We start from the raw sequence: 22149 nt of genomic DNA, 5'->3' as shown, positions 1-22149 counted from the left end.
TGATGCAAAATATTTACATCAATTTTTAAAAGTGTGAGGGTCTAAATCTTTGCTTAAGATTCTTCCAAGAGATAAAAATGCATTTAAGAGGAATCCTAAAATGTTGTTTCTGAACTTAAATGTGCATGCATTATTTGAGCAATTTTCTTAAAATGCATATACTTATTCTAAATATCTGGAGAGAGGTAGGATGTAATTCTGCAATATTATAACAAGATCCTAAAATGTGATCAAATTGGTTGTTGTTCTTGCACTGCATCTGGAGTAGCATGGTTCTAGACTAATACTTTTCAAATTGCAGGTCACTTCCCATTATTGGGTATTAAAGTCTGTAGTGGTTGCCAATGAGCATCTTTTTTAAAAGAGAGAAATAGAGACATGAAGGGCAACAAAAAAGAGAAAAGGAAGTAAAGATAAAATGAAAGGAGCGCTATTAGGAAATTATTTCATGGAGTTTCTTTCTTTTTTTTTTTTAAAATAATTATTTATTTATTTATACAAGCACTGGGTACAGTCAGAAGCGCAGGAGGGTGAGAGAATTCACCAGAGCCAGAGCTGGGAACAGAACAGGCAGACTGATGAAATACACTGCTGAGGGGAGCAGTGGGTGTGGCAGGAGAGGTCTGAGTGCCATGTGGGACCCTTGCTGGCGGTCGGGAATCCAACTGGCTCTGCAGAGGCTGCGGGCAGCTTTGCAGCCCAGCGCCCAACCAGTGGAGGCCCGGAATTTCTTTCTTTATTCTTCATGGGTATTTGCACTTAGTCTCAATATAAAATGTATTTCCTACCATAGATCATGGCAAAAAGTTTAAAAGTCCCCATTAAAGAGGAAAGAGTTTGCCTTAGGTATGTTTTTTAACTGCCTTCCATAGTAATTGGTAGATAACAGACAATAAAAAAGTCTGCTGAAGGAACCAAAAGATTAACAAACAAATACACTCATACAAATAAAATCACATATTACTTTAAAATTGGTAACTAGATGTCTAAACAATTATTTTGTCATATCAAAATAACAAAGAGGGAACTGTTTCTCTATGGATGCTCCATGTTGGTGGTGAGGATACTTAGGGAAAACATCATAATGGCAGAGGAGAGAAAGTGGATTTCCTGTTTGTTCTCAGTAGTTTATAATATCATTGTGTATGAAACTGATGGAAATAAATTGCAACTCTGATCTTTGAGCAAACTTTGGTGATTGCCCAGCTTCTGACCTTCCTATTGAATGAGATAATCTAAATCCTGGATGGTTTGTGGGAGGTAAGACCATGTAGATAATTATTTACTTACTTTTAAGGTGAGATTTCTTCTCTTTATGCTTTTTTTTTTTGCTAAAGCAATCTGTTTGTCATATTTACCAGATCATTTTTTTTGGTAGGCATTATGTACTAGACAGATATTAAACAACTTATCTAAGAGAGGTTGGAGATAATTTTGCCTGTAGGTGGGAGGCAAGAGTGTATGACCTCTGGAACACCTTTCCCAAGGTATGTTTCCATTTAATCCATTTTTCAGAATTTTAAAATTACACTCTCTGCAAAACGCCTTAAGGTGTGAAAACAATAAATTGAGACACGATAGATTCAAATATTTTCAAAGAGTTTGTGGCAGTGTTAAATAAAGAGAAATATAAGCAATGAAAGTAACAGGATTGTGCATTATCTATGCCTACCTACAGCATAAAAGCTGTAGGATTTCTAAGAGGTAGATCTCTAGAAAATATAAATGACCATGCCTCTTGGGAATCAGATTCCAAAATGAGATCTGGGGAAGGAAATTTAGGTAGAAACAAAGATATTGGGGCTGCATTGTTAGATAAGGCCCATCAGTAACTGAAGTGGTAGTATTTCTTCCCCTGGACTCTTTAAATGACTTTGGCTTGGAATGTCACCTCCTGCAGCTCAGTCTAATGAGAGTGATGATTTTTATCAGGACTTATCTCAGAACTACCTGGTAACTATTTTAGATCTGTCATGTGTGGGTTTTGTAAAAACACACCACTGGGTTGTGTGAGAAGCAAAACATTCTCACCCCTTACATGCCCCTATACTTATTCCTGTATCCTATGAATGTGTTAACTGACATGACTAATGTGCCTTTGCAGATGTGATTGAACTAAGGAACTTGAGATGGGAAGATTATCCTTAATTGTCTGAGTGCATGTCTCACATCATCACAAAGGCCCTTATAAACAGATGAGGAAGAAGGACTCTGAAAATGATTCCACATTCTCAATCCTGTATTGTTGCCTTGGGATATGGGGAATGGACCACAATTCAAGGAATAGGGACTTCTCAAAACTGGAAAAGGTAAGTGATGGATTCTCCCCTCTAGCCTCCAGAAGAAAGACTGCCTTATTTATACCTAGATTTTAGCTCAGTGAGATTTCAGCTCCAACTGTAAAATAGCAAGTGTGCACTATTTAAACCACTAAATTTGTGCTGATATTCTATAGCAGCAACAGGAAACTTATACAGGTGGCAAAATTAATAAGTCAACCAACCAAAAACTGATCAACCTACCTCATATGTAAATGTAAATACAGAGTCACCACTATCAGATGGATGGGTTAGAGTATGGTGCTAATGAAAACAAGGTCTGGTATTCTCTTTATGAGAAAGCTTCAATAATGTGTAAAAAATAAATAAGATCTACATGAATACAAAACTCTCAAGTCACAGTTATATCTCTAACAATGACCTAATATGTCAAAAATGCATTCTAAGATTTATATGATAAAGAAGACAAGAGCAGCTGTTTTAATAATGAAATTTTTATGATTATGCTTATAAAGGCTATTTTATATGATTAAGACTCTCCAAAGGTAAGGACACAGAGAAATAGAACTTTGAGGAGTGAAGAAACATACTTTTACATAATTAATAGCATTCAACTTACACATTTTGAAAGGTACTTACGGTTCTGCTAATCCTAAACTGCCTGTTTGGCTATCATTTTTGTTACCTACAGTTCTGCATTCCTATACAAAGTCAGAATTGCCCAGTCAATCAGTTATAGGAGCCCAACCCTACAAGATGCCTTTCAAATCAATCAAGAGCCGAAAGTTTGATCACCCTGGGAAGGCTATGCATCATGAGGTATGACAGGGAACACATGGGGGGCTGTTGACTGATGTATGATAAGGGACTCCAGAAGCTAATCAGTGGAATAACTTGTTGATAAGATTGAAACCATGGCTGGGGATCTAGAGCTTGATCTCAATTACAATACCAAGTCATCAAGCAAATGAGAAGTGCCTGAAGGGCAGACTCAATTCCTGATACTATAGATGACAAAGCACATTTTCCAGTTTCATACCTCCCTTTTCTTTTTGTCCTCCTCCTTACAACTGATACTGTCTGATTATTCTATCCATAAAAAAGGCAAAGATACTGCTTTTCAGCAGCATCGTGCATCCTATAGCTTGCTCCACGACTCCCATTTGTGCAGTGTTGTCAACACAACAGGTACTATTACACGTATTTTACAAAGGGGGAAACTGAGGCTTAGAGAAGGAAAATGGTAAAAATCATAAAACTTATTAGTGGGAGAACCTGGATTCCATCACCCCTATAATTTTGACCCCAATGTCCATCTTGCAGTTCTATGTTCCTTTTAGAGCTTGGTCTTTATTGCAAATGATCTAAAATGTAGGTCAACATGCCAATCTACAAATGGTGATTAGATTTATCAAATATAGGAAGGTGTATTTAGTCACCTTTGAACTATTGGGTTTATTTGATAAGACTCCAAAATTAATGAAACGGTTAGTAGTTTTTTGCTGTCTTTTCTTTTTTTTTATTTTTATTTTTTAAACAATATTTGCTTCCCCCCACCCCCTCAGGTTGAGTCCCCATAGAATTTCCTTCCCCAAGGCACCCATGCACCATCACCATAGTCTCCTGCTCTTTCTCTCCCTCCCTCTGATGCCTCTCTCTCCTCCTCCTCCTCCCCCGCAGCAGTCTCTGATTCATAATTGTCTGTTTTTGATTTGTTGTGCTTTGACCTGTTATTGCCTTTCTTTACACTGATGTTTTATTTGGTTCCCCTATATTCCTGTTATAAGTGAAACCATCTGATATTTTTCTTTTTCCTTCTGGCTTATATCACTGAGCATAATTCCTTCTAGCTCCATCCATGTTGCTGCTAATGGCGTGAGTTTATCTTTTTGATTGCTCAATAATATTCCATTGTGTATATATAGCACATCTTCTTGATCCAGTCATCTATTTTGGGGCATTTGGGTTGTTTCCAGGTTTTAGCTATTGTAAACAGTGCTGCAATAAACATAGGTGTACAGGTGTTCTTTTTTTTTTTTTTTTTTTTTTTATAAATTTTATTGTTATATTCCCCATACAATTGCCGCCCCCCATTCTGACCCCAATCCCTCCCCTCCCGCCCCCGCCCCCCTAAAAGTGTCTCTGGTTCATAGTTTTTTGTTGATTTTGATTTTCACTTTCTTATAGTTTTTCATTTTCCTGGTCCATTATTTAAGTTTTCTAGATTCCTGCTATGAGTGAGACCATCCGGTATTTTTCTTTTTCTTTTTGGCTTATTTCGCTGAGCATGATCCCTTCCAGCGCCATCCATGTTGCAGCAAATTGCATGTGTTTATCTTTTTTGAATGCTGAGTAATATTCCATGGTATATATGTACCACATCTTCTTGATCCAGTCATCTATTTTTGGGCATTTGGGTTGTTTCCAAAGCTTAGCTATTGTAAACAGTGCTGCTATAAACATAGGGGTGCAGGTGTTCTTTGGAATTGATGTTTCTGTGTCCTTTGGGTAAATGCCTAGGAGTGGAATTGCTGGGTCATATGGAAGCTCTATGTTTAGTAGGTCCAGAAATCTCCACACAGCTTTCCACAGTGGTTGGACCAGTTTGCACTCCCACCAACAGTGCAGAAGAGTTCCTTTTTCTCCAACAGGTGTTCTTTTGAATCAATGTTTTTATGTCCTTTGGGTAGATCCCTAGTATGGAACCACAAAAAACCATGAATAGCCAAAGCCCTACTGATGAAAACAAAGGAGAAAGGAGGTATCACACTTCCAAACTTCAAGCTATACTACAAAGCCATAATAATTAAAACAGCTTGGTATTGGAACAAAAACAGACACACAGACCAATGAAGCGAATAGAGAGCCTAGAAATAAAGCCACACTTATATGAACAACTAATCTTTGACAAAAGAGCAAAGAATATGCAATGGAACACAGACAGTTTGTTCAATAAATGGTGCTGAGAAAACTGGATCTCCACATGCAAGAAAATGAAACTAGACCACTACCTCTAACCATGCACAAAAATCAACTGAAAATGGATAAAAGAACTGGACATAAGACCTGTCTTTTCTTTTCAAATCATAAACATTATATTCTAAAGCCAGAGCAGTTATCTGTGATGGGTACTATTTTTGTGTTAACTATGCTTTTTACAAAAGCAGATTGACTGATTGTATGTTTATATTGTCAAATGTCATCCTGAAGCATATATTGACATTTCAGTTGGTTTTGAAAAAGAAGTTATTTGTGAGTATGAAAGTTTGTGTGTGTTAGTATGTATTCTTGTCAGTATGTGAGAAAGTATGTATCTGTGTTTTTGGAATTTGAACCAGATGGTCAAGTTAAACTACATATCTGAGAATTTTCTGGTTTTATTTATGATTGTATAAATAAGATTTTTTTTGGCTACTTGGATCAGCTACTTGCTAGTGGATTAAACATGTTACATTATGACACTATTCCTTATATTAGAAGATTGCCTCCACTTTACTTTTGCTTTTCTTTGTTTATATTTTGAAATGATTTTTCATTTTACATGTGCTACAAAAGCAATTCAAAGTTCCAGTACACTTCCTTTTACTCAGTCTCTCCAGACGTGAAAATTTTACCACTGTTTATTATGATTTATTCTTTCTCTCCATTCACACACATATAAGTGTGTGTATATATACATAGGTATATAAATGAACATAGGTATATAAATAAGTATATTTTTAAATATACCATATAAAGGTACATATAGGTATATACATATATTATGTACACATGCATTTACATGCATATTTTTACATGAATTTACAAGTAGCTATATAATTTGAATTATTATAGAGTAAGTTGCAGATATGACCATTTTCCTCAATATACTTGTATTTCCTAAAATACAGTTATCAAAACCAGAAAATTAATGTTGATAAGACACTATTAATTTTGGGCCTACCTGGTGGTGCAAGGTGTTAAACACTGCACTATGAAGAAATCTGCAGCCTCTGCAGCACAAGTTCCATCCCTGGCTGGCCAGAGAGCAACCCACATGGCACAGCAGACCTCTCCTGACTCACCCGCTGCTCCCCTCAGCAGTGTACTTCTGTCAATCTGCCCGTTCTGTTCCCCACTATGTCTCTGGTGAATCCTCTCACCCCCGGCATCTCTGGCCTGTACCTCAGCTCTTGTATGCATAAATAAATAAATAAATCTTAAAAAAATTACCATTGTCGATTTGATTTGTATTTCTGTAATGATAAATGACATAAAACATCTTTTTATGTGTCTGTTGACCATCTGTATGTCTTATTTGGCAAAATGCCTATTAAGATCCTTTGCCCGTTTGTAACTGGGTTATGTGTTTTCATTGTTGAGGGGATGAACTGTTTATAATATATGTCTTTGATTAAGGAAGATGAGATGGCATAAAAATTAAATGGAATCTGTGGTACTGAGTTGAATCTTGAACTAAAAAGGTACACTAGTTAGTGCAAAGATATCTCTAAAAAATCTTTTATAGTGGGAAACAGAACAGGCAGATTGACAGAAGTACACTGCTGAAGGGAGCATCAGGCAAGTCAGGAGAGGTCTGCTGCGCCATGTGGGTTGCTCCCTGGCCACGGATCTAACTAGTGCTACAGAGGCTCTGGATTGCTTGATAGTGAGGTGCTTAACCCTTGCACCATCAGGGAGGCCTGCAGCAACGGTATTTCATCTTATACCAGTTAGAATGGCTATTATCAAAGTCAAGAAAGAGTAAGTGTTGGTGGGTATAAAGAGCAAAAGTAACCTTTGTAGATTGCTGGTGCTACCAATAATAATGTGAAAGTTCCTCAAAAAATTACCAATAGAAGTACCATATGATTTAGTAAACCTACTTCTTGGTATCTATACAAATAATATGAAAGCACTCATTGAAAAAGGTATATTGCACCCCTATATTCATTGCAGTCCTACTCATAATAGCCAATATGCGGAAACAAGCTAAGTGCCTGATGATGAATGAATGAATAAATTGATATGGTGCAAAGGATTATGGTGATGGGTGAATTGGTGGCGGGAATTTAAAGGAGACTACACCTGAGAGGAGAAAGCAAATATTGTACAAAAATGAAAAAAGATGTCATAGATGTGTGTATATATATATATATATAATATGTATATATGTGTGTATATATGTATATGTGTATATATACATATATACACATACACATGCACACAAGATGGGCATATATACAGAATGGAATAATACTCAGTGATAAAAAAAGATGAAATCTTTTTTTTTAGCATGATTTATTTATTTATTTTATTTATTTATACAAACACTGGGTAGAGTCAGAAGCGCGGGAGGGTGAGAGAATTCACCAGAGCCAGAGCGGGAGCAGAGCAGGCAGAAGGACTGAAGTCCACTGCTGAGGGAAGCAGCGGACGGCAGGAGAGGTCTGCTTGCCATGTGGGACCCTCCTCCGGTGGGCAGGGAGCAGCCGGGGATTGAACCGGTGCTGCAGAGGCTGCGGGCAGCTTCGCAACCCAGCGCTCAACTGCTGCACCACCCGGGAGTCCCAAGATGAAATCTTATCTGTTTGCCACAATACAATGAACATCTAATAAATGGTATCTATCATATTTCCAGCTCTTTTTTTTTTCCTAAATGGGTGTATCCAGCAGGAATATTTTGACCAGCAGGAATATTTTTTCCTAAATGGGTGTATCCAGCAGGAATATTTTCCCAATATATATGTGGGAAAAAGGATAATTCTGCCTTTTTATTTACAGGTTGATAGTTTAGGAGGAGACACATCCACATCTGATAGAGAAGCCCATGCAGCACGTGGCTCTTGTGATGAAAACAGAAAATGGATGACATTTTTGGTTATGTCTTTTGAACAGATGGTGAGTGTGTTGTATACATGGGTAGAAGGAAAGGGGTTTTCAAAGACCAGATCAAAACCATCAGTGCCTACCAATCTCCATGTATTCTATATTTCCCAGGCTTCTTCATATTTGGATTTTCCATTTGTTCTGTCAGATGGGAAATGAATGGAAATGATGATACTTAAGTGTTTGAAATCCGTACCCTATTCTTTTCCTTCCATATGTTGGACAGATGATTTAAGGGAAGACTTGGATGCTAAAAGATAGAGGACGCACAATATTGAAACAGTCTACATTTCTAAAGTACTGCTTGCAGAAACATTGCTTAACCAACATAAGACTATAAAGTGTACCAGAAATTAGCTTCTATTAGTTTAAATCTCTGAAATATCCCCTTATATTAATACTGTGGCAGAGCGCCACCTATCTGATTATTAAACATTCTGAATGCAATTTCAAGTCAAGAGATGAGTACCTAGTGACCTAAGTCAATAATCACATTCCATTTCCATGACTTTAGTCCTTTGTTCAAAGTTGCTTTGTGTTCTTGTTTAGAATGCTGAACAGAGGTTCTGTCTTTCTCTTTCTTCTAGATGATAACTTATGGATGCATGAGCCCCAAGATAACTGCAGCCACTTTGCCACCAGGAAGGATGACAAACTTGAAATTAAGTCCACAGTGGGAGACAATTGAGAGAAGTGAAATTAGTTGTTTCCAACAACACTGTGCCATAGAATCAAACAAACCTGGAAAACTATCTTACCTCTGTTTTCCTAGAGTCACAAGACAATATAATATTCTTATTGTTTAAGTACATTTTTCTGTTGCTTGCAACCAAATGAATAATAAATAAGTATGTAGCACAGTGATGCTTAATTTAATGATGAAAAACTGAGGAGTGGATTGCTGAAGTGGATGGTCTAATGTCATGTATTGATAGTAGCTGGACCAAGAATAAAACCTATAACTCTCCAACTCTAGGTGCCATTATTTTAATCACCACATGTTGTCTTATGATATTGTTTTCTATTCTGCAATGGTCACAATCTACCTCTGTGAGTGTTAGAGGGAATCCAGAGAACAAGACTCCTGTCCCCCAGGACAGTATTCTTTCTGGAACTCTTACATCTATTTTCAGCAAGACAAATTAGAAAATTGATTCTTCTTTTCAAGCCCTGATCATCATAGATGGGCCTCTATTATCTTTGAAGGAGTGCAGCCATAATAACAAGGCTCAGTGATTATTGGATTTGAGTTCACCGCCTTTGCTCAAGAGGAACTATAGAAATGGGAACAGGCTGTGGAATCAGTAAATTCAATAGCTAAAAACAGCCATCAGCTGTGGCTGATGAACATCTGGGCAATGTTTTTGCTGGGTAGGGGGAGGGTACATGGCTACATTAGTTACTTCATTTCATAAAAATTAACAGCTTGAATCTTCAGGTCAGCAAGTTTAACAAAAACAAATCGTTTATTTCCAGTGAGTGGAGCAGATGTGAATGTGTTTGAAAAATGTGTGTCTGTGAGTGTCTGTGGGTGTTTGGTATGAAAATGATAAAGCGACATGTTTCCCATAGGCATGTGGTGGTAAGATTAGATGTTATTTTGCTGATGGTGGGGAATCACAGAAACTGGGGGTGGATATTGAGAGGGGGAGCCTGGAGTAATGAAAATATGAAAAGAACTAAGCAAACACCTTGTCCCAACACTGATTTTTATTTTATTTTATTTTTTTAATGTAATTTTTTAAAGATTTATTTATTTATACAAGAACTGGGTACAGGCCAGATTCATGGGAAGGTGAAAGGATTCACTAGAGACAGAGCGGGCAACAGAACAGGCAGACTGACGAAATATACTGCTGAGGGGAGCAGCGGGTGAGACAGAAGAGGTCTGTTTCACCATGTAGGATTTTTGCTGGCTAGCTGGGAGATCGAACCCACGCTGCAGAGGCTGCGGTGCAGAGGCTGTGGACAGTTTCACAGTGCCGCACTCAACCGCCTATACCACCAGGGAGGCTCCCCAATACTGAATTTTAGAGGACCAGGGTTTTTAAGATTTGTATGTTAAAGGAATCCAAAGCACAATGAATAGCTTGCTGTTGAAAGACACAGATTTTCTTTTCTTTGTATAAATTTAAGTGAAAGCCCACCTCTCTCTTGAAATATACTCCCTGGCCATTTCCACTGCAATTTTGGTAAAATCGTCCCTTTAATTTTGATATTCACTATCCTTTCAAATGCCAAATGATGCCATAAAAAGAATAAAAATGAACACATTTTGGATGGTGTATATTTCTAAAATAATGTATAAGCAGATTACAAGAATTATAAAAATCTGAGCTGCAGGGATTTCCAAGTCCATATAGTACAATGAAGTAGCTTGGAGTCATTTAATGTTCTGTCACATGAGACACAACTGAGACACCCCACCACCACCACCACAACAACAAAAACAAAAACAAAATAACAGTGTGTCTGTCAAAAATCATAGCAGATCTTCCATATTCAAAACCAGGCGCGCGCACACCCCGCCCCCCCCCAACACACACTATTACTCAGCATTCTTATCCCTCTTTCTTTTGGTTGGGGATAATTTTTTTAGTACTACATTAGCTGCCAGGTATCTTTTAATGGCCTCTAGTTGTTCTATCATAACACGCCCCGAGGACTGCTCACAGAAGCAGGATGACCATCTCAGCTCTGAGGCTGGAAGGGACCAGGGCTTTGTCCTATTAACCTGTGATAACAGAGAGTTATATAATTGTGTCTTCTCTCTGTCACTAAACATTCTCAGGAGAATTAGAGTATATCAATGGCCTAAACAAGTGTTCGTAAACTCAAGCTTGATAGGAAAGAAGGTGAGAGCAGGGAGAGGACTGGAGAAGGACAAAGCCTCAGGGCACAAGAGGACAAACACCTATTTCCTTTGCTGAGTTACCACCATAACAAGGAGTAGAGGCCAGTTTGTCTGGGCAAGGTGGGTCATAGCATTTCCACAGAGAATTTCAGCCTTTAGAACTCGTCTCCAGTGCCCTCAAGTCGGCCTTTTCAGTGATCCTAAAAATATGAGAGAATTTGGGTACTAATCTGGAAGGAAATTTCACAGTAACAGGCTAGGCCCACTGTCCATAGACTCCAATCCCAGGTCAAACCTGTTTTTGTACTAGGAATGGTTATTATGTCTTAAAATGCTTGGAAAAAATCAAAAGAATACTATTTCATGACATGAAAATTAAAATATCAGCATTCATATTTTGGAATCTAGCCATGCCAATCCATTTACTTGCAGTTAGTTGTGTCCCAAAAAGCCTACAATGTTTACTCCGTATCCTTTTCCAGAAAATGTTTGCTGGGCCCCTTACGTGGGCCATGCAAGGTAATCTCCTGGAACCACATTAAATAGTAAGCGAGACACCATACATATTGGAAGGTCAAAGGAAAGTTTTTCCAGAGATGAAAATCTTTTGGTATCAAAAGATAGTAATTTGGGAAGCCATCCTCAAATATTTATTTAATCTTGCACTCATTTAGTGTGCTTCATTATGCAGCTACTGCATGTGGAAGATAAGATCTTATGTGACAAAATGTATAGTGAGGATATATAGAATGTCTCTGTTTCTGCTTTTGAAGTTCTATTTTTTTTTATTTTTAGTACTTGTTTTTTTATATATAATTTTTAAAAAGATTTATTTATTTTTGCATACAGGAACTAGGGTACAGATCAGAGGTGCTGGGGGTGGGGTTGTGAGAGGATTCACCAGAGACAGAGTGGGGAACAGAACAGGCAGACTGACCGAAATACACTGCTGAGGAGGGCAGCAGGAGGGACAGGAGAGGTCTGCTGCACCATATGGGCAGCTCCCCAGCTGGCTGGGGATTGAAATTGTGCTGTGGAGGCTGAGGACAGCTTCATAGTGCTGTGCTTAACCCCTTGCACCACCAGGGAGGCACAATACTTGTTTATTTTAAAATTTTTGTTCAAAATGGAAAACATAACCAAAGAATATCAAAATTATTATTCTTATAGTTCCCTAGAAATATTAATCAAATCCATCAACATGTAATTTCTTTTATTTTTTAAATTTTTGGGGGTGTCTCAAATACACGTTTTTCTTCAACAGTTATTTTTTACCTTAAGTTATATATGACTATCTCTTTGATCCAATTGTACACACTTTTCCTCTTTCAGTTTTAAAAGAAAGGATAACATTTGCCATATAAGCACTTCCATCATATATGTATATATGACAGTTTCCCATAAAGTGAATATTGGCTTTTCTGCTTTTCCCAATGTAAAAATGTTAATTTAATTCTGTATAGTCCTCTTTTGTGTAGAAAGAGCTTTTCCATGCATTAATGCATCTATCCTTTAAATTAGCAACTATTAATTCTTGCTATTTATAGATCAATAAGTCAAGGTTTGTGAGATTAGTGAGTGACAGAAATAGGAACCCAATTCAGATCTTCTAATTCCAAGTCCAATGTCTTTTCCTCTTGGCAGATGAGGTTAAGAGTGGAAGAAACAAGGAAGGAAAATCCAAAAGAAACCCTAGAAGTATATTCTCGAGGACTGTTAACTGTTGCTGCTGAATGGAAAATTATAATTTCTTTGAGCTCCAGGTTCAAACCTGGACAAATCATTTTTCAGGGTTTGCACACTATACATTCTTGTTTTTAAAATTCTACTTCACAAAAAAGAATGGAGAGAAAATGTGATATAATAAAAAGTGAGTTCAATTTGACTACAGATCACCTGGGTTCTAGCCTTGCTCGGCCACTAATGTGTCCTGCTGTGTGTCCTGCTTCCTCCCAGAAGTGGTCCCAAGGGACTTGAGTCTGTCATGGTCTTACCCTCCCCTTTTACAATTCCAGAATCTATAGGTCTGACTTGGGCTTGAGCACATTTTCCCTCAGGATATTTATTTTTCATGGCTTCCTTTTATTCTGTTATTTAACTTTTAGTCATTTGAATAGATGTCTGTCTCTTGTTTCCCCAATAGACCTGTAGTCCCTTGTGAGGTGAGGTGACCCAGGTCTTGCTCCAGGACTCCCCGGAGAACTGATCCAGTGCTCAGTAGGAGAACTCAGGGTTAGTGTTTTGCAGCCAGAGATACTTGTCCAAACCTCCTGCCACTTGTTACGACACTTCCATCAACTGGAGTGGACAGGCATTAGCGAATGCCAGTGTGGAACTCTTAGGAATATAAATATTTATTATGTTTACCTTCGATGCTAACCTATTGCTGATATTGCTATAATATACATATTACTTTACCTGTGTAAAGTGATATGTGTATATCTTTGTCAGAGCACTCAATTGAAGGTGAATAGTATTGACTAAATTATTTTTTCTTAGAATAACATTTGGTTTTTGACCAAAACACATCTTTTCAGAAATTACAGTTTTTTAGTTTTCCCTGAACAATATCACCGAAACACCACTGTTAAAGAGAGGATCCACCTTATTGTTCTCTAAATTTGTTCCTTTATTCTTGACTCCCATTATAGTTTGTATTTCAATTCATTCATGTCATGTCTTAGCTCCAGGATTTTGGACAGCATTTTGACACAAAGATACCTGACGGCAGTTTTTGTAAGCAAAGAATTATTTGGTTTGGAAATTGCTGACTTTTAAATTATTAACAGAAGAGCACACCAGGAGAAAGAAGGGTTTCCTTAGCAAAATGATAGAATCACAGCCCTTTCTCTTGAAGTTGTCACCATTCTGTGTGAAAGATTGTTTGATGTTGCTGAGGTTGAAAAACACCCGTTCATTTTTTTTTTTTTTTCCTAAAGAAAAGCCTTTGTTTCTCAGTTTGATATTTTTCATGAATAATTGGAGACTGGGGAAATTGAAAAGGATTTTTGTCTCTGGCTGAACTGAAGTAGTAAACATTCTTGGAAATCAAAACCTGCAAAACAGCAAGTGTTTTTTCTTTTTCTTTTTTATTTTCTCCCAACTGTTTAAACATAACCTGGATTTTTGGAGACTAAACAAAACAGAAACAAAACCCACAATAACAATGCTGTATCTGCTACACATTTTATAAAGCCACCAGAACCATGTTTACCCAGGTCTTAACAGTCTATTTTCAATGCAATAGCTATTATTCCATAAAGTGTTCCCTGCCTAGGCTAAGGATAATCCCTGCAGCTCACCTAAATAACAATCATACACAGGCATTGTATCTTGTCATTAATAACAACTCATTTTTTGCCAAATGGGCTGATTCATGCTATGTGCCTCCTCTGGGGAGTCAACATACTAAGTAATGATAATAATAATGATGCTAATAATAATAGCAGCTACCAGTTAAATAAAACCAATTCACCAGACATACTAAGTGTTATATAAGTTATGGCTAAGTTAACACTTATAACACCCTTCCAGATTAGGTACCATTAGTCCCATTGTACAAATGAAGAATTTGAAATAAAGTAATTCCTTGCTCTCTTGGTCTTAACACCATCTTGTCAGAAACCTTCAGGTCATGAAAGCCAAGTAAAGGAAGAAGCAAATGCAAAGGCTAACTCTCTAAAGAAGGAAGATGAGGCAGAGATTCAAGTAAACCAGTAACTTATGCACCTGTGGTAGCTGCAGGAGCAGAAATAAGGACAGCTGGAAGCCCAGGACGCTGGAACAAATCACTGGGCTGCATGCTATTGTCTAGAACTTGTCTCAGTAGCTCTAGAACATTCATCACATTCTGATAGCTGAGACCACCTTTAAGAGACCCGCCTTGCTCATGCCAAAAAGTCCCAATTTTGTCTTTTGTCTTGGACTTGTGACACTTGGGACTTGTTCTATTCTTTAGCATCCAGTTGTGGCTGAAGGTAAGACTACAGTCATCCCTTCTGCTATCTTAGCTGAAGGAGGTAAACAGGAAAGAACATTCTCCTAGGATAGAACTAACAGGAATAGAACTAGAATTGAACTTAGGTCAGTCTGGCTCCAAAGAAGTTGCTATATCCCACTATTAAGAGGCTTTAAAGTACAGATAAGATAGTAGGACACACTTAGAAGGTGGAAAATGAGAAAGCAAACTTTCAGAAAGGAGTTATTTATTTAGAGTAGGGGCAAGGAAGGGGTGCTCAGTGGAGGAGTCTGTGGGAATGAGAAATGTGATTAATAAATTTCCTAATGGGTCAGCAGGAAGTTTAAAATTTTGAAGTGGGAGAGGAGGTAGAGATGAATGCAGATAAGAGGGTTCCTATTGATTTCATCTGTTCCCCTGATTGAAGGACACAAGTGCTTTCTCAGTTATATTTGCCCTTTCAACTAACTCACAACCCCCCCAAAAAAAAAGATCAAGGTAAAACTATCTCTTTTAACAAAGTTTCATTCTATGGTCCTTCCCATATGCCTTAACCTGAAGATAATAGATGAAGTGAACGAGAACAAAATTAATGACTGGTTAGTACAACCATTTTTCCATTGGAGACATGATGGCCAAAGATGAGGGAAATAGGACGGGGACACTACAAAAGGGAGACAGAGACTCTCAGAGTAGTGTAGAAATATACCATGCATGCTGATGACCTTGGGGCTTGACTAGGGAGGCTATGGGTGACAAGATTTAAAGGAAATTAGGACAAGCTGAGGACAAATGAGGGCAGAAGTAGTGGCTCTTGATCTGGGGTAAATGTTACCAGTCTGGAAATGGTAGCTGAAGATCATGGTAACGTGTTGTGTTCATGGCTTCAGATGTTCTGAGCAGATATAACAAGTAGGTCCAATACAGAACAGCCTCAATTCAGAAATTTTGCATCTGAAAACAGGATGAGAATTAGAAAAAATTTCACTCAAAGGAAATAGCTTCTAGGGCCTCCCTGGTGGCGCAGGCGATTGAGCGCTGTGCTGTGAAGCTGTCCGCAACCTCTGCGATGCAGGTTCAATCCCGGCCAGCTGGGGAGATACTCACATGGTGTGGCAGACCTCTTCTGTCTCAGCCGCTGCTCCCCTCAACAGTGTATTTCGGTCAGTCTGCCTATTCTGTTCCCTACTCTGGCTCTGGTGAATCCTCTCACCCTCCCGCACATCTGGCCTGTACACCAGTTCTTGTATAAATAAATAAATCTTAAAAAAAGGAAATAGTTTCTAGAAGGGGATCAGGTAGGAGGCCTCCCATGACTACTTCGGTTACAGTTCTTTGTCTGAGTCCAGTCACAGAGGACAAGGCAGAGGGATGAGTAAAAATGTGCTGGCTCCATAGAGACACAAGTTGATGAGGACAGGGGCTACAGCCTGACATCACAGCAGGAAACAGATGGTGGCAGCATGGAGAAGGTGGTAGGTTTGGCACAGTATGGGGTGGGGCTGCTTTGGTGGTTGACTCTGCCGTGGGATAGTTTAAACATCTTTAAAAAATATTATGAAATCCTGAAAGGATTTATTTGTTATTTATTTGTTCTTGAGTATCCCCGGGACCCTAATATGGATACTTATACAGAGTAAGGTTTAATCAACAATTTTAATTGGTTGGTTTAGCGAAAATATGAATAAAAGAGATCATATAGGCAGGCAAAAGTGGTAAGTAGAAATAATGTGTCCTTGAAGGGAGAGAAAGAGGGAAGGCTGTTCTCATAGCTTTTGCTCCCTGCAGCCTGACCCTGGCTTGTTGAAATGCAAATAGCATGAACTTGATGGAGGAATTTGCGTATTGGTGAGAAACTTTCCATCTATCTGCATGACGCCAAAGGGGAGATAGCCCATAGCAGTGACAGCACCGATTCATCAGGCAAATGGGTACAGCTGCCAGGAAACTATGATTACTCAGCTGTCACTGGAAGAGGTGCTGGCAGTCTTGGAAATCTGCACGCCATTGCTGGGGGCAGGGGAACTGGTCCTGTGTAAGCACAAAGCTAAACATGCACTTGCTCTTTGTTGGAGGGAAGAAGACAAGCAGAGAAGAATAACCCCGGAATGCAAAGCAAAAAAGAAAGTTTGGGAGAAGCAGAATTATTTTCAAAGAGACTAAAGGATCAAGTTTAAATTCTGGTTTTTACTGGTATGTTAAAATTCTGAAAATGAGGACCAGTGTCTCAGGTGAGTCTGTCTCCTCCTTGCTCTACTGAAGGGGCCTCTCATGTTTCCCGCAACATCTCTGACACCCGAGAACTTGCAAGAAAATAAAATTCTTAGATGTATACTGAATCCGAAAATATGAGCTGGGACCCAAAGATCTTTAATAAGCCCTGTAGGTGATCAGATGCAATCTGAAGTTTGTGGTTACTGCTGTAATCTGTGACTGAAGCAATTGTTTCCCTTAAACTCCTGTCAGTATGAACCATTTGGGGTCCTTCAACTCAGGAGGGCCCACAGAGGGCAGGCCAAAGACTGATTTCTTGAAATAAAGACTTTGTAACCTGGTAGACACTGGGGACACTCCTAGTTGTCAATTCAGAATTAATCAGTCAGTTTAAACTACTTTTGTTCTAAAAGTTAGACACATGGATCATACAATTATAGAATTAGTACATGTCAAGGATTTTATTCAACCCATTAATTGATGAGGAAACTAGTAAGATGGTACAATTGAAGAACTGGATACTTACAGGCAATTGAATTTAAAAAGGAACATTAGGATATGATTAGAAACAATACTGCTTAATGCACTGTGGGGCAACGATACCATAACTTTGGGGGGTTATCTTTTTTTAATGAAACAAATCATTTGCATCTAGATGAGATTAAAAATTTGCATATTTAACTCAAATTTGCAGAGTCTGGGCACTTAACAACAGTAGCAAAGTCAAACAGTGCTACATTCTTCTAGAAAACTAAATGGGGTATGTGGGTTTGTTAAATATTTCAGAATAACATTGGAAAGACAGGCAGCATCCTCATGACTTAATAACTTTCATGAATTCTTCTTAACACTACACAGCTAGTCTTCAGGTCCTAATTCTTGGTCAGGTTAGTTTGGGCTCCAGGCTCGTCATTAATCTGTAAGCCTGCATGGTGGTTTGGTCCCACTATACCCTCATTCAAGGCTAAGTGTACATGCCAGCAGCTGCTCCCCCAAATCACAGACATCCATGGCCTGGTGCAGGCTCCCTGCTTTCTCTGTAACCAGCCTTCACCACTTCTGTGTGTAGTCTCTATGTTCTCCCAGAGGCATCTGCAGAGAATGTCAACAAGTTCTAGTTCAAGTTCAAAAGAAGCAATTCAGGGCAGACTTCTATGTTCTTAAAGGCCCCTGAACAGGACCTTGATCATTGCTGGGGATTTTTTCAAGATGCTGATCATGTCTCAGGTAAGCCAGAGGACATTTTTTTTATACCTAAGGAGTGAGTTTTAAACATCAGGACTATAGAGACATAGAGAATGATGCTGTGACTGGAATCCTGATGGGGAAGCAGCTGGGTAGCAGCAGTCAAAGAAAAGCAGGACCTCAAAGAGAGAAGTAAGACACCTGCTAAACACTTAACTCCATTTAATTTCTCCCAGAAGAAATGCTGAGAAATACCAAGCCCTGGCTGTCATCTCCAATCACAACTGCCTATTGTGGCTGTGTGGTAAGAGTTCCTGAGTAAGAAAGCATCAGTGGACTCCCCAAAAGATCTGCTGGTAGAACCTAGAGGGGGTGCAAGAATGTGGGTGGGGGAAAAATTAAATGATTATTTTCACTAAATGCTAACCAGAATTAAACAATATTCCTTCCATTATTAGTAAAGGCAATAAACTATACTAGTATTATTAGCTCTTGTGATGCTGTCATGGATATTTTCACATTACTACTCTGTCTCTCTTTGTTATTGAAATTGATCAAAATGCATAACTATACCACTTACTTAAACATTAGTGGGTAACTATATTTTAATGTGCATAGTTTATTTTGTAATCTTATGAATTTTATTGTAAGCATTGTAAAACATTATTCTATCTGTTTATTATATCTGAAGAGATTCAGATGCTATGTCTAATTTCTGAAGGGATTCATGACACAAAGAAGCTTAATAACCCTTGATAGTGTAACTTCAAATGAAAGAAAACAAAACAAAAATCCATTTTACTTATTTATCTGCCAATGTGCTTTGTAGGTTTTGTGGTGGTATTTTTTTTATTTTTTGCTTGAACTGAAGTAGGAAAACAACATGCCCTTGGTTATTATGTATTACATCCTTTTACTTCTGATCTACAGATTTTATACACACACACATGCACACACATATATACATACACACACTCGTGTGTGTATGTATGATATTTTTAAAAAGGATTCTTGGTTTTTAAAGGTATAAAACAGTATTTATGATTAGGACTCAAGGGAATTGTTGTCCTGAATATTTTAAGAAAACCTAACCAGAGTCAATACACACACACAATAACACAACTCGTATTCATCCATTAATGCAGAATCTAGGCAACTGATTCTTTTGACCTCACTAAATCCTTTCCAGAATAAGAAGAATTAATTTTTCTTTAAGTCTCAGGTGGCAGATCAGGGGCAAAATAGCCCTTCCTTCCAATTATATGCTTCTCCAGTTATTATCTATAAGGGGGAAGAGCAGATAATGAAAGGAATGTAATTTTACCTCATGATCAAACTGGACTCTTTTTCCATTTTTGATTTATGTTCAGTGTTAGGTAGTCTACAGAAACTCCTTTTGGGAATAAAAGGGACAAGGGCAAGTATTTATCCTCCTTCTTTTCAAATCTGGCTAAGAGATGCAAAGCTAGGCAACAAAGGCTTTTTCTCAGAAGGACTTTAAAACGTAGGGTCAGAAGCTGAGAAAGAAAGGGTTCAAAGAAAAGGAGTTATACTCAAATGCCTGCTTTGCTACTTACTAATTGTATGATCAAAGACACGTTATTTAATTACCGATGTTCTTACAGGATGTGAATGTGCTTACTGCAGCTAACTTTAAGGGCTATGTCAAATGAAGTGTATGTCCCCATAGACCTCAGGGCTGCATTTGCCCACTTTAATTTGCAAGGTAGGAAAGGGTTTTAGAAGTTTGTGTGTTTAAACACCTAAACAGAGGTAAAAATGGTGGGAGTGCAATGGAGACGACCCCTGGATTTTATCCCCAAGTCTGGCTCCCTTCCATGAATACCACCTGAGCTCCCCTGGGGAGAGTTGCTGTGGGCATTGCTAAGAAGCAGATTCATGAGATGCAGGATGTAGACATTCTAGTGTCCAGGAAAGAAAGTGAATTAATGATCCACGACTCTTTTTTCACCAAGAAAAACAACTTACGGCTCAAGAACAATCAAGATGGAAGAATGGAAGGAGATTCTGAGGTATCACTTAGGTTTCTCTGAGAAGGAAAATATAGATAACATTGTCTAGGTCACTAGATCTTGGGAGCAGGATGCCAGAATCGGTGGGTGGGTGAATCACCATTGTCCACTGACTTTATGAGCATTAGATTCCAGTGAAAAAGGGGGGTTGAATATCCCCAATTTTTTCACCATTAAATATGTGACACTTTTGAGTATTCCCAGAAATGATTAGCATAGAGAGTGAGGGGGGCGGGAAATCTTGATGTACTTGATTACATATGTGGAGGCAGTGAACCAGAGGAGTTTAAAGAGTTATTTCTGCTAATGTTTCTACTCACAGGCTGGAGGGGGCCTGGGGAAATTTGGGCTATATGAAGATAAATGAGAAGTAACGATCTGTGAGATATTTTTGTAAGCTAGTAAGCCCAATAAAAATGCAGAATTTGAGGAGGTGGTTCTTTTTCCAGCAAATTTCCTAGCACCTTCTGGGCAGTAAGTAAATGCCTGTTGGTTGAATGAAGGTGTAAACACAAAAGAGCTAATTTTAGGCTCCAAAATACTGATCAAAGTAATTTACACACAATATCCATATTTCAGCTACCAATTAAAATTGAGAATGTTGTTTGCATTGGAAAGTCAACAGAAAAATTATTCAGGTACTCCTTACAAACTATGGAAAGAAACAAGAAAAGGAGAGCAAGGAAGAGAAAGAACTGCCTGGTCAGCCTACTCATTTTCTCCACTCAGTTCTTGGGGGAAAAATCACACAGGTCCTGTCTTCACTGCTTTTCATGTTCTATTTTCTGTAATTTAGGATTCCTAGTCACTGAATTTAAACCATATATTTTTCAGTTCTCTCCATATTTGAAAGCCAGAAACTGCAAAATCATGTATTTTATGACATTTTAGATTTTTAAAAATGAGAATGTTCTGGAAAAGTTTCTTTTTTAAAAGGGATGTTCAAACTTCAATAATTATTTTGTGGCTTAATGGTCAAGTGTGGAAAATATTTGTGAACAAAATATCAAGTGGGTTACAAGCTTCCCCAAGTCAATTTGATTACATGTAACTCTGATTCTTTCTGTAAATGATAGTAATTTGAAGTGGGTAAAGGTTAGCTACTCATCTACAATCTCACTACCAATTTGTAATAAAATAAGACTCCTGACGAAATTCTATCACTCACACCGACATTTATTGAGCAAATACCCATTAGTGAAGAAGGAACAGGATAGTTCATGCATCCAGTTATGAAAGCTCAGTGAATTTTTGACTCTGATAGTTTTGTGTGATCCAACCACACTGTCATAAAAGATTTATTCAAGGCAGGCTCAATAATGTTCTAAAGGCAATATTCTGTTATGCTTAGAGTCATAATCAGCCAAATAGAAATCCTCAGCCCAGACAGGCCGCAGGGCCACTTGAGAACAAGTCTAAGGTGTCTCCTAAGGGTGTAGGTGATGGAGCACTCTGTATTCTACCACCCCATTTATGCGGGAATAGGGCACGTCTAAAATATTGTAGCTAATTCACTTATGTCCTAACACCACAAGTGTGGCAACAGATAGTATACTCAAGATCGTGTGTGTACACATTATAATAACATTAGTTATGTCAGGGCTCAGCAAACACTTTTTGAAAGGGCTGGATAGTAAATATTTTAGGCTTTCAGTCTCTGCTGTCATGTCTATGTAGCAATGTCTATGTTACAACAACTCAGTTCCGCCTCTGTAGGGGGAAAGACAATATGTAAGGTAATGACCATGAGTGTGTTCT

This window comes from Talpa occidentalis, unplaced genomic scaffold (genome assembly GCF_014898055.3).
Source record: "Talpa occidentalis isolate TD23 unplaced genomic scaffold, MPIMG_talOcc4v2.1 talOcc4.12, whole genome shotgun sequence".
Taxonomy (NCBI): Eukaryota; Metazoa; Chordata; class Mammalia; order Eulipotyphla; family Talpidae; genus Talpa; species Talpa occidentalis.
Note: the sequence above shows the minus strand (reverse complement) of the source record.